General features: G+C 42.9%; 1 protein-coding gene across 6 annotated transcripts in view; it reads left to right on the forward strand.

Annotated features, from left to right (window-relative positions):
* The window catches only part of TMEM132D (transmembrane protein 132D), a 417,065-nt gene that overhangs the window by 110,609 nt on the left and 292,049 nt on the right, over positions 1-14,407 (forward strand). The gene's annotated exons all lie outside the window — the stretch shown is intronic.

The raw sequence follows: 14,407 nt of genomic DNA on the forward strand, positions 1-14,407 counted from the left end.
TAATGAAAACTGTACCTTGCAGTGCACCGCCGCTCTGTTGTACTTGGTTGCTTCTTTGGCAGCCCAGGATTTCAGGCCATACTGTAGCAAGCTTGGAGTGCTTACAGTGCATCGGGAGATTAACCAGAAGGCTTCAGTGGACAGTAAATTCACACTACATGCAAGTGACTTTCTCCCCAGTGGATTCTCTAGTTTCAAGCTTGTCACTCTCTTTATACCAATAGCTTGTACTGCCATGGAAGAGAGGTGCACAGGGCTAATTTTTGTCTATTATTCCCTACCAATGAGTGACGTCACTTCTCTGAGTGTTGGAAGTAAATGTCATAGTCTATTGTCTAGACTTCTGAGACTGAATAGCTAAGACTGTGCTCGTGATGTGTCTTTCTGGGCATGCTGTAGAGATGAGCTGCAGCAAACAGATTCAAGGTCCATTCAAGCACTGTGCCTCCATATGAGAAGATACCGCCCTCTTGGCAAGCAGTTTACTTCCACTGCAATAAATATCTTAGGCAGACACTTCACAGTGAGCAGCTTCTCTGCTCGGTAGAGACAAGAACAGTTTCCAAAGCCTTAGTGCTCTGACTTGAGGTAAAAAGAAACCTCCATTCTCTGCCAGTTGTATTAACTTGAACCCCAAATTCTCTGGCTAAAGCCACCTCAGCTTCTTAGAAATCTGAATTATAAACCAGCACAAGGCTGAAATGGATCCCGGTCTCCCAAAGTGAGGAAATATTGGGCCTGATTCTTCATTCAGTATGCAGGTTTAATTCCACTGAAGTCAATGGAGTAGCGCCGGTGTAAAACTGGTGCAAGTGGAGGACAGGGCGTGTTATTTTTCTGCCACCAAATGAGATTATTTTCCTTCTCGAAGCGTGCAAGATACGGATTGGGTGAGCTAGGTGGCTTCTGCTGTCTAACACTGACTGTAAAATTGCTTTCTGCTTTGGATATGCTGGTTAAAGCTGGTTTGGTAAGTGTGACTAGGACAGTGGTTCTCAAACTTTTATACTGCTGACCCCTTTCAGACAGCAAGACTCTGAGTACAACCCCCCTTATAAATTAAAAACACTTTTTTATATATTTAACACCATTATAAATGGTGGCTGCAAAGTGGGGTTTGGGGTAGAGGCTGACAGCTCATGACCCCCCATGTAATAACCTTGCGACCCCCTGAGGGGTCCCAACCCCCAGTTTGAGAACCCTTGGACTAGGACATGCAGTAGCTCCTTACAGTCCCTAGCATCTGTTGAAAACATCATTTCCCCCCCCCCCTTACCCCCCCCCCCCCCCCGCCGCCCTTGAGTCAGAAAGGAAGCAGTCTGGATTTTGGGCAGATAACTAATCTGTGTGCTGTTAACAGACAGGGAGTTTGTATTCTTTACAGACAGTAATTTATTACCCAGTCATCTCTAGTTATTTGTGTACTTGGAGAATATGATTTCAGACATGCATGGAAATTACTACAATGCTTGAAAGTTGGTTTAATTATAAAGAGTATAGACCTTTTCAGTCTAAAGGAGAATAAATACAACCACTTTTCTTAATTGTGTTTACATTGAGACTTTAGGGCCTAAAAAGTTGATATTGAAGCACTTATGTGCTAATTAACTGGGATCATTAAAAAGTAGAGCTGGCCGGAGGATGACAATTCATAAAGGAATTTGAAATCTGGCTTCGTTTTTCATATGAATGAAATGCAAAAACTTCAGAATTCTGGGGAAAAAATTGTTAGCATTGATTGAAATGCTTGGTTTTGTGTTTTATTTTATAATATATAAAATACAAAATTAGAAAAAGAAAAATCATTTCAAAATAAAAATATCAAAATGGGACATTTTGGCATTATTAGAATTTTGTGGGGGAAAAAAAAAATTTGGCCAAAATCATGCTGATTTCATGAAGCGTTTCACTTTCGATGGAACTGTATTTCCTTTGAAAAATGGCCTGTTGAAGTTTTTCCAGCTAGTGCTACTTTATAAGAAAGGCTTGCTGTTGTAGCAAAGTTGTCAAATGTGTTTCTGAAGCATCTCTGCCTGTCTGTCTCTGATTTAGCTACCATAGCTCTAATTTATTTTTTTAATTCCTCTGTCATCACTGTAGTATCTAAGTTCCCCCTTTGCCCCTCCATGAAATACACGTAGCTAACTCAGAGTTTGGGGAGCTGCTGTTTGTATATGTCTTGTGGCATAGGTCAGCAAGCAACCAGTGCTAAGAAAGGACAAATGTTGAGGTCTATTCAGTACTTCCGGGGAGAGTCACCCCGTGTCAAAGACTAGTGTAACCCCAGTTGTTGAGTGGGGAATAGTGCTTGGTGCTGGCCCTCTGCACAGGGGTGAATTTCACCATCTGTGGTTACCTACTGGAGCAGCGGAACAATATTTAGCATAGGCATTTTTCTATTTGTAATGTAATTTTGGGGAGGCGAGGGGAGAAACTGAGGCAAAGATTTACAAAGCTGTCTGTGGCTTTGGTGTCCAATTCCTTTTGGATTGGGTCTGCCCTGTAGGGCATTCGGTTTCCTCATGCGGCTTTGAAAATCTACCCTGAGTGTTCAGACACGCTAAGGTCCCACTGTGAGATGGAGTGCTCCAAAACCCATGGTAAATTTAGGCTGCATATTATGAACATCTTCCTGATATTGAGCTGTGTTAGGCTGTGTAATCGTGGGGGAAGCCTAGTCGCTTGGGCTGTTTAAAACTAGACTGGACACTGCAGCTAAAAACAATCCTCCGCTGGTCCCCAGGAGGTGGGTGGCATGGTTCAATAGGTCTCTTCCGTCTCGATCATTTGTGGTGCTATCGAAGATTTGCATACAAGGCTGCAGTAGAATAAGTGCAGGCATACATAGACGACCTCTTAGCATTCATTTTGGTGGTATTCTAAATGCCAAGGATCTATGAGTTAAAAGACATTAATGGCAGGGCAATTTCAATCTCTCTCAAACCCTGCCCTGTGACTGAAGTAAGATTTTCCTATAATAAAATAGGACCTGACATGTCAGTCTAATATACCATTATATTGCATGACCCTGCCTTGCACTTTGCCAGTTACAGTACTGGTAATTTGCAGTCTAGCAGCCTATTCTGATTTCAGAATGCACAGTGCTGTGTGCGAGTAATAGAAACCATCATGGCCTTTTCCTCAAAAGTAATTGTTTTCAAATCACTGAAATTTTGAAATCTGTCGTGGTTCACAGAGATACAAATGGGTGAGCTTCAGAAAGGGCTCCTGCCCATTCTGGAAACATGAAGGCACAAATGTCAGTGTTAAGGCTGTTAAGTATCAGGGGGTAGCCGTGTTAGCCTGTAGCCACAAAAACAACAAGGTGTCCGGTGGCACCTTAAAGACTAACAGATTTATTTAGGCCTAAGCTTTCGTGGGTAAAAAACCCACTTCTTCAGATGTATCCTGGAGGCCAGAGGAATTGTGAAAGGAAGGGGGTTTGACTGCCATAATCCCACCTGCTGTATCTCAGAATTCAGCTGGTGCCTGGCCCATTGCCAAACTACTCTCAATCAGCATGGAAGAGGCCCAGAGGGATGCAGCATTCCTGTCCCTTACGGAGATTGAAAAGCAGATCCTGCTACACTTGAGAGCTATAGGCTGCACTGTCAGATTAGTGCATAAGAACGAGGAAATGAAACAGACTAGAAACAAGGTTATCCAAACTGAGTGAAGTGCAGAATAGAAAGATGCAGGTTAAATAGTGAAAAGCACGTTGGTTGATTATTTTAAAAAATTCTGATAGCTTTAATAAATTATTAGGAACACAAAGAAGACAAATAAATAAATATATATTTACAATTTTAAATAACATAAACCAGTGTTTCTCGAAGTCGGTCCGCTGCTTGTTCAGGGAAAGCCCCTGGCGGGCCGGGCCATTTGTTTACCTGCCGCGTCTGCAGGTTTGGCCGATCGCGTCTCCCACTGGTCGCGGTTCGCCGCTCCTGGCCAATGGGGGCTGCGGGAAATGGGGCGGGACGAGGGATGTGCTGGTCGCAGCTTCCCGCAGCCCCCATTGGCCTGGAGTGGCGAACCGCAGCCACTGGGAACCGTGATCGGCCAAACCTGCGGACGCGGCAGGTAAACAAACCAGCCCGGCCCGCCAGGGGCTTTCCCTGAATAAGCGGCAGACCGGCTTTGAGAAACACTGTCATAGGGTGACCGAATCCTGTGCTCAGTTACACCAGTATAAATCCAGAGAGAAAGTCTGCTATGATTCGGAGGGCTTATCTCGATGAACAGTGAGCGTGTGGCAAGCTGGGGTGTAAGTCTACAGTGCACTAGCTTGCCTTGGACTAACTGTCCATGTCAACCCTGCTGCCGGGCACTAAAAGTCCCCTAGTGCACTCTGACCTACTCCCCAGTAGATCAAAGTGCATTAGGGAGGTTTTGGCGTGCAGTAGCAGGGTCTACATGGACAGCACAGCGTGCTGGTACGCTGTAGATTTACACTCTGGCTTGCCATGAACTAACTGGTCATCTACACAAGCCCAGACTTTGATTCATGGTTCTGAACAACAGTGTTCCTGTAACAATGAAAGTCCCCCTGACAGAATTGCATGGCCCAACAGTTCTGTTTATTGCCCAAGCACTGTGTTTTGATGAAACCCAAATGACATGCTTAGTGTTTACCCATCTTGAAATTAGTTGACGATCTGTGAAAATTAAGTTTTCAAAAACTTTTAATTAAAAAAAAAGTTTCTACAAAACAGTGCAGCTGTTCTCTCTCCCTTTCAATTAAAATGCAATGGTGCAAGGTTGGCCACTCATGTGCATATATGGCTTCTTTGGAAGATGGAACAAAAAATTAGGAAACGTTTTATGAGACTGTTAACAAGGACCCAAGTTAAGATCCATTGATTGTGTGCACATAATGGCATGTTAATTTCCATGAAAATGGACCCACCCGCCCATGCAGCATGCACTGTTCCCTTTCTACTTTCTAACAATATATTTCCTTTTATAACTTGTAACACTGTTACTTGAAGAACAAGATATATAATGGGCCATATCCTCAGCTGGCATAAATTGGTGTAGCTCCACTGAAGTCAATGTAGCTATGTTGGTTTACACCAGTGGAGGATCTGGCTTAAGCACTGTAGCCAGACCACAATAGAGTTCTATTTCTCCCGTGTCACCAACTCTGGTGATTTTTTTTTTTATTGCAAGTATCAGAGGGGTAGCCGTGTTAGTCTGAATCTGTAAAAAGCAACAGAGGGTCCTGTGGCACCTTTAAGACTAACAGAAGTATTGGAGCATAAGCTTTCGTGGGTGAATGCCCACTTCATCAGACGCAAGACCTGATGAAGACCTTGTGTCTGATGAAGTGGGCATTCACCCACGAAAGCTTATGCTCCAATACTTCTGTTAGTCTTAAAGGTGCCACAAGACCCTCTGTTGCTTTTTTTATTGCAAGTCTTAAGATGTTTGGTGTGTGTTTGTTTTTTCTTGCAGTCCCAGCTCCCAGAGTCATGTGATCATTTTAGAATTTCATCTTTCATTTAAAAAGGAAAAGTCAGGTTCTAGCCATCAGTGCTGATGTGGAAAAACATGAAACATGATTGGCTCAATAATCAGAAGGCAGATAAAGATATTTGTTATTTTTAAGCCAACTTCTTGATTGTTTGGGATTGGCAATACTTGTGTTCAGAATATGGCAGCCAACCACATCCATGAACCAGAACCAGAGCTACGTTTGGGGGGAAAGATGTTTTTTGGTCAGTTGCACATAATTTGTAGGTGTGGGTCAGCTGTTAATTCTCAGGCTCACAGTGTTACTGGGGTCTAAACCACCCCACTCCACCGGCAACAACTCTGGGACTCTTCCACAGTGATGGTACACAGTGTATTACAAGAGAGGGGTGGGGTTGCCAAATGGGTTCTCCAGATGATATATTTAATCAAGGTGCCTTTCTGTGCAGGTGCAAATTAAAGTTCTCTTAATGCCATGAAAAAAGAGTAGAAGATCGTTCTGGCCAAAGATCTCTCCAAAGAGATGGATTTAGGATATTACATACTTGGCATTTTTTTAATGAAGGTGGTTACAGCCTCAGCAACAAAAAGTGAAAAGCTATTGAGGCCCTATTACTGCACCCCATTCCAGGGGTGCTGGGCATCTCCTTTGCCTTTTTCAATACTCCTCTACCCTGCAGTTGTAGTATCTGCTTGCTGGAAGAAGGAGACATCCAGTCTCAGTAGCTCTGTCCAAGCAGAGTGTATGGTACACCGGTTGGCTTGCCCTGTACACCTCGACAGGGGAAAGCAGCCAGTGAAGGGGAAGCCCTGGGCAAGTTCCCCTTCTCAGCCGAGACCCACTTATGGCCAAAGTTTTGCTAGCAGTGGTAGGGGCTATCCCACCCTTCTCCCTCGCTGTCAAAGCTGTGACTATTTGTTGTTCGCATAAAATGGTTGCTGCATTTCTGTTCACCGTGACAAAGTGCACAATTAAGTGTTACTTGGTAGAGTGTCTCGTGTATGGTAGGCGCCCTATAATACCAAATTCGGTTTTGGTTTTATAACTCCATTAACAGTAACAAGAGATGGGTGCAGATGGCTGAACTGAAAATATACCCCCGAGCCTCGCAATGTGAACAAACAAGAGTTGTTAGCAGAGAGGGAGGAGGAACAAGGTGTGAGAATTTTTTTCACTGTTCTGAATGAAATCATGTGGCTGTCGTCTAATATGGGAATCAGAAAAATGCAGGGCTGCATAACAAAGCTCGTCATGGCGCCAGATTTTTTCGAGTGGAAAGGTAACTCGGCGTAGCGGACGTATGTGTTTCAAGATCCCATGTTGTAACCAGTGAGATTTTCTAGAGTTGGCTACTCGAGCTGGGGTTATGCCTTAAAAAACCCATGGCTGTATCCTACTCTGCTTATTTGGGGGGAACTAGGAATATAAAGGAAAATCTCAGTTTTCGGGGGAGGGGGGAGAGAAATCCCTAGTTCTTTTTTGCAAAGGCAGCGGTGACAATCTAAAACGATAAAACCCAATTGCTGGGATTGAATGAAACAAGCAGCTGGGATCCACTTGTGCAGCTGGAGGCTGCGGGGACCTAACAATCAATTGTGCATGCACACACGAAGCGATTGGTATGTAAAATCAATGACAGCGCTGTATTCCAGAGAATTTCACTAACCCGCCCCAGAATCCTTGGGCTACTCCTGTGCCAAGGGGGGGGAGACTAGTGAGAAAGAATTAGTCGTGACTTTGTGGGGAAGGGGGTGGCCAGGGCAAAAAATCCATTTGCTGGCCAGCGCAAAGATGGTGAATCCAGCTTTAATGCAATAAGTTCCAAGGAGGATGCTCTTGTGGTTCAGGCAGTGGACTTAGACTCAGGGATTTAGGTTCAGTACCCAACTGTACCACAGGTTTCCTGTGTAACCTTGGGCAAGTGTCAGGGCCAGAGCATAGGTGGCCAAGGATCCAGGAGCCAATTACTAGGAATCAGAGCAGGTTTTAACACCAGGAATCAGACTGAATCTGACCGGAAGGCCAGGATATAGAGACAGGTATCAGGAGCAGGTAGAGTCAGGTTACTGAGATCAGGATTGGGTGACGGTATCAGAGGGCAGGAACAGGAAAACACCAGTCTGTGGCAGGATGGAGCTCAGTTGTTCACACAACTTCCTCTTGCCTCTTCTGGCTTAAATAAGGGCTCAGGCCCAATTAGGAGCCTTGGAGCTCTCCGAATCAGAGTGTAGGGATGGGGCTTGTGCCTGGGTTTGACTTCATGAGCCCTGGTCCCAGCTGCTCTCTGTGAGATGCTGAGTGAAGGATTGGAGGAGGGTGAGGACTACCAGCACCCCTACAGACCTGGGTTTAAGGCCCCGGGCCCAGACAGCAAGTCAGTTAGGCCAGGTGTGTGCTACAGAGTTTTGTCAGCATAGCTATTTTGGTCAGGGGTGGACAAAAACCTACCCACTAGCAACATAGCTATGCTGTCAAAACCCCTGGTGTAGTCGTAACTATGGCGACAGAAGAGTGGTTTTGTCAGCATAGGAGGATGTCATTCGAGGAGGCGGTGTAACTATGCTGACAAAAAAACACCTTCTGTCATCACAAGCTGCATCTACGCTAGAAGGCTCTGCCGGTATATACACCTCTACCTCGATATAACGCTGTCCTCGGGAGCCAAAACATCTTACCGTGTTATAGTGAAACCGCGTTATATCGAACTTGCTTTGATGCACCGGAGTGCGCAGCCCCCCCCCCCCGAGCGCTGCTTTACCACGTTATATCTGAATTCTTGTTATATCAGGTCATGTTATATTGGGGTGGAGGTGTAGCTACACCAGTAAAGCATGTGTAGTGTCGCCAATGCCTCAGTCGCTGTCCCTCAGTTCCCCATCTGTAAAATGGGGATAACAATAAATCCTTCCTCCCATTAATGATCTGTGATGTCTGCTTGGATTGTAAACTCATCAAGGCAGGGGCTGTTGTTATGTGTGTGTACAGCACCGAGTGCAATAGGGTCTCTTTGCACGACTCTAGTACAAATCATAATGCAGGGCACTGCATCTGTCTGCTGCTCTATCACATTGGGCTCCTCCTCTGATCATAACATGATATTGCACTCTGTAATAAAGGAAATATATACATTGTTGGAACAGACATTTCCCCCCTTCTGAGGAGCTAGCTGAGATATGAGAAGATAAGGTGGGTGAGATGTATCTTTAATTGGACCAACTTCTGATGGTGAAAAAGACAAGCTTTTGAGCTACACAGAGTTCTTCTCAGGGATGATTCAAGGTGAAGTGGTCTGCTAACACCCCTGCAGTCATATGACAAAGAAGGGGGGTTAGTGGGTTACAGATTGTTGTAATAAGCCATAAATCCAGTGGCTTTATTAAGACCATGTTTTTTAGTGACTAGCAAAGTTATGCATTGAAGCTCCTAGGCTTGCCTTTTGAAGGTATTATTATGTAGATTTATTTTGAGGACAAAAACTGAAAGGTCAGATATGGAGTGATCATTTTGTGAAAAGTATATGCCCCGGGGTGATATGGTTATTTGTCTTTGAGCATTTTTCTGTGTGAGTTCATTCAAGAACATAGTGACTGGTTTCACACACATCATTGTTATTGGGGCATTTAGTGCTCTGGATGTGGTACATCACATGTTGGTATGATGGGCATGTATAGGACCCATGGACCTTGAAAGGTGTGCTGTCAGGGACATTGATCACTGGAGCAGTGGCAATGTGTCTGCAGGTTCGGTATCTGTTGTCCCTTAGAATATGTTAACTACTTGTGCTAAACAATCTGTTCCACGTTGTATTTAGCTGTGACACTCTAAGTACCTTTCCAGACCTGAAAAGGAGTTCCATATAGCTCAAAACGTATCTCTTTCACCAACAGAAGTTGGTCCAATAAAAGATTTTACCTCCCCTATCTTGTCTGTCTAATATCCTATGACCAACAACACTGCAAACAACAATATGCGACGATTGCATTTTTTGTTCTGCTTTTTTAAATCTGTCTTGAGTGGCAACAGGACTTGGCATCCGTATTCAAAATGCAAGGCCAAGGGCGGCTGGCAAAAAATGTTTTTACCATTGCTTTTGCTCCAGTGGACTGGAAATCAAGGCTTGAACAGATGGAATATATAGGATGTACAGGTCAAAAATGAGAGAAAACATTCAGGGAAAGCAATCACAAGTCAAAAACTACTAATTCTGTCTCAATAAAGTTTGGTTCAAAAGAACTATGTTAAGGTTTAGGAAGTTCCTTGGGTGTGATTTGGACTGACGGAAGAAACTGACTCTAGGGGATACATCTGCTAAATACAGACAGAAAGGTATCCTCCTTATTTCCCATAGCAATTACTTTTCACACAGCAGGGGGTTTAAAATAGTTAAACATGACATTTCTGGGTAGCCAACATTGATTTTGTTAAAGAAATGGTCCATAAAGAGTACACTATGTTTTTTATATCAAAGGGGTAGCCGTGTTAGTCTGGATCTGTAAAAGCAGTAAAGAGTCCTGTGGCACCTTATAGACTAACAGACGCATAGGAGACGGATAGCATCTTTGCTATGTTTTTTATGTGCTGGAAAGGTTAAAATTCCCTTGAAAGTGTGGGGAGGCTGGGGGCAGGAGTGGCTGGGTGGGAGGGAAAGGCATAAAGTGTAACAATGACTCAGAAGTATGAACTAGGGCTTTGGTTTGGCCTGTGAACTAGGACTAGTGGCTAAGCACTAAATCAGGAGTCACAAGCAACTGAGTTCTTATCTCTGCTCTCCCTCTGTGGCCTTGGTCAAGTCGCTTAACCTCTCTACACTGATCTTTCCCATAGCTAATATTATTAATGCTTTGAAGATTAGAAGTGTTATATAAATGCTGATGCTATCTGTACAGTGAAGTACAGAAGTATTACCTACCCAACGCTGTAAGTGATGGGATGCCATGTTTCCATAGCCTGTTTTGTTCCCTTTTTTCTTTTGAATGTGAGTGTTACTTGTGGTTCCTATTGTATTTTAACGGAGCATTTGGAAGAGCTATGTAGAACACAGAGTTTTGTGGTGCACTGTGTGTGATGAGAAAGTGGTTTAGGGGGAACTCTGTAGCTCCAGGAACCTCCTGCGATTCCATCATGATCTGGGTATAACTTAAAAAAACTCCCTGGGGCAAACACGCCTCAAGTATGTGGCACGTTGTTGCGCTGACATATAATTGTCACCGTTTCATACACGGATAGCAGCAGAAGGTTTGTGCTGAACGACAGCATAAAGCAGAAAGAAACCGTAGCCCCATTTAATAATACTGTGGAAAAATGCCATCTTGCTGCATCATCTTCTTTCTCTTAGGGTCCTCTGATCGGACCATAACATTTTCATGGTGGATTTCACAAGAAGTAAAATGCACAAGCTTTGCTACAAGTGTCAGAGGGGTTAGCATGAAAACATCATGGAAGGCAAGAATTCAAACAGCACCTGGTGCTGTAGCTACTCCAGTTTTCCAAAAGATCATGCTGTGTTTATTTAAATTAAAAAGTAAATTTGTGTTACGTCATTGCATTGTTGGGTGTCTGTTTCTCTGCTGGTTAAAATGTACAGGAACAACTGTCTCCCTTGGTTACCTGACTAAATCCACCTCCACTGTTCTTTCCTCACTTCATCAGCCCTGCCAGAGGTACCTGCAGTTAGAGGCTGGGAATAAAGAGAGGTCATTCCCCTGAAGGATGCAGTAACTTTCTCCTTTGTACATTACAGTATGGAGAAACAGGCCATTTGTAAAGCCTAGACTTGTGCGCTCCAGTATGGAGATTCCATTGTTCTAAACAAAGCAATGCCAGGATTAAAAAATTGAAAGCATTTGTTGAAGTGGGTTGAGATAAACACTCAAAGTGTAAAGTCTCTCAATTGTATTTTTCCCTCCCAGGATAATTGTTTAAATGTGAGATATTTATTGGTACATTTGGAAGCAAACCTTCCCCCCCTCTACCTCCCCCCAGAGAGTTTTTACCTCTCACCAGCCCAAGTACATGCTTTTTTTCCAGTCTACCAAGATAACAACTCATTTTACATGGTGATAGTCTTGCAGCATATTTAGGAGATGATGATATAAATGGAAAAGTCAGTTGCGTTGAATTGAATGAACTGTGGCTCTTATGTTCTAGATCAACTAGAAGCTTGCTGCAGTAATCACTGGATGAAATGCTATGACCTGTCTTATGCAGGAGGTCAGACTAGATGGTTATAATAGTTCTTCTGGACTTAATATCTATGAATCTTGTTTTGTTAATATTCATGTTTGTCTAGAGCAGGTTGGAGAAACTTGGATGGAACCATATTCAGTGGGAATATGCAGTTCCATATTTTCCTTCACAAAATCAGGTCAATTTTGCCAGAATTTGTTTTGAAGGGGGGGGGAAAAAGTGTGTGCGGGGAAGCTCTGATAATGTTGAAATGTCCCATTTTGACATTTTTGGGATGAAACATTTCAATTTTTCCATTTTGAAATGACTTTTCAATTTTGGATTTTTTATTTTGGATTGTATTTAAATGTGATCACATACCACCAACTTGAAAAAGTCAAAATCAAAATGAAACATTTAGATTTTGCCTAAATGGAAGGTTTTGAGCTATCCAAAACAAACATTGTTGAGGGAATTTTCCTTTGTGGAGAATGTCAGATTTTTGAGTTGTTGTTCCTATTTGGAACCAAGCAAAGTCTCAGAATCTTTTGTGAAAATGAACTTCCATCCCCCACACAGCTGTATTCTGACTTGTTTCACTGTACTTATTTGGCTTAACAAATCCGGTATTTCTTGATGCAGAGGGGAAATGGGAATGGAACAAATTTAAAAGAGAACTTTTTTTCACCAGGATTCTGTTTCCAGAGATTTGGATGTTTTTTATGGAGTTCTAAGAGAGAAAACTAGGTATCTGTGCTATTAGAGGAAGAAGGCAGAGTTTACCAATCTGTATATGTGTATGTTAACTAATATGGACGAGAGATGTGGCTAGAATGGAGGAAACATGAAATTCAGTGGCGGAAAGAGTGCCCTGTAATTCAGCGATGTGATTGGGAGCCAGGAGATCTGGTTCTATTTCTGGTTCTGCTATAGACTTCACTGTGGGACATTGGGCAAGTTACTTAGGCCAACATTTTCAAACTTTAATCCTGTAAATTTAAGTACTTAAATATATCAGGTGCACTTTTCAAAAGTGCTGAACATCTGCAGTGCCCAGTGAAGTCGATGGAAGTTGTGGGTGCTCATCACCTCTGAAATCAAGGTACTTTTTTTTTTAGGTGCCTAAATTTTTGGTACCCAAGTTTGAAAAACATTAGCTGTATCCGCTCTGTACCTCAGTGTTCCCCAACTGCTCCCTGGAAACAATAATGCTCACCTCACTGGATTGTGATACTGACGTTTATCAAGATTTGTGAAGTATTTTGAGATCTTTCTATAGAAGGTTCTCTAAGTGCAAAGGACTATTATAATCCATCAAAGCCCACAGGTATATTTTATAGTGATTGAAACAAGGCGTGCAATCTATTTAGTTTAACACAGAGCAGGTTAAGGGGTGACCTGATCATAGTCTATAAATACCCACATGGGGAACAAATATTAACAATGGGCTCTTCAATCTATCAGAGAGAGAGATAACATGATTCAGTGCTTGGAAGTTGAAGCTAGAGTGAAACGAAGGTGTAAATTTTTAAAGGCGAGAGCGTTAACCATTGGAACGACTTACCAAGACTCATGGTGGATTCTCTTTCACTGACAATTCTGAAATTGATTGGATGTTTTTCTAAAAGATCTGCTCTAGGAATTATTTTGGGGAAGTTCTGTGGCCTGTAATATATCGGTGGTCAGCCTCTATGATCACAATACTCCCTTCTGGCTTTGAAATCTATGAATCTATGTTAGTTTAATAGCTCATTCATATGGTGACAATTTTGATTACTCTCTTGGTTTGATTTCTTCCTGTATTATATAGATAAATATGTCAGTCTCTGATAAGTGGGATCTTCCTGAAATAATTTCCTGAACATTTCACAGGATCTTCTTTCTAGAGAGGGATTGTTTGCCTTGTATACGTTTTCTCAATAAATATTGTTAGGTAGGATAAACTGCTTATTAAGTGGAAGAAATTGAGAGAGATCACATGGAAAAGGCTTTGGAATGACATGTTGCTGCCTTTATTTCTTGACTTCTGTTCATGCTTACAGCTTTAGATCTTTGATTACTGCATTTTTTCCCTACCTCTCGCTTGTGGGAGATCATAGAATATCAGGGTTGGAAGGAACCTCAGGAGGTCATCTAGTCCAACCCGCTGCTCAAAGCAGGACCAATCCCCTGGCAGATTTTTGCCCCAGATCCCTAAATGGCCCCCTCAAGGATTGAATTCACAACCCTGGGTTTAGCAGGCCAATGCTCAAACCACTGAGCTATCCCTCCCAGATGAGAGATACTGGCCTAGATCTTTAGCTGGTGCAAATCCAGTGTGGTGCCATTGAAACAGAACCATCTGGATTTACACCATTTGATAATCTGCCCTGCAGTGTCTTAATCCACCTATAAATATCTTTCAGGACTCTAAAGATACTGCATTTTCACTGTCAAAGTCTCACTGTCTGAGAGGCTGCACTTTTTGCCTTCACTTTCCTGTGAAAACCTGATAGCTAATGGTACCAGGTGATGTAATTCCTCAGAGAGATAGAGATTGCTAGATGTAGTAAATCTTGGTAAAGCCATGAGGCTTGAAGAAAAGGTTTCTGTTTGTCCCATGTCCATAATTGGGCAAACTCCAGTGGTATTGGTTTTGGTTTTGCAAAAACACATCAGTCTGGTGTTTTTACATTCCCAGAACCAAGCCCAGGGATCGGTCAGTTGCAGACTCCATTCTTTACAAAGATTTGGGGGGGGTTGGGAGAGAAGCTCAAATTCTGCTTT

The sequence above is a fragment of the Chrysemys picta genome, chromosome 15, assembly GCF_011386835.1.
Source record: "Chrysemys picta bellii isolate R12L10 chromosome 15, ASM1138683v2, whole genome shotgun sequence".
In the NCBI taxonomy this organism is placed as follows: Eukaryota; Metazoa; Chordata; order Testudines; family Emydidae; genus Chrysemys; species Chrysemys picta.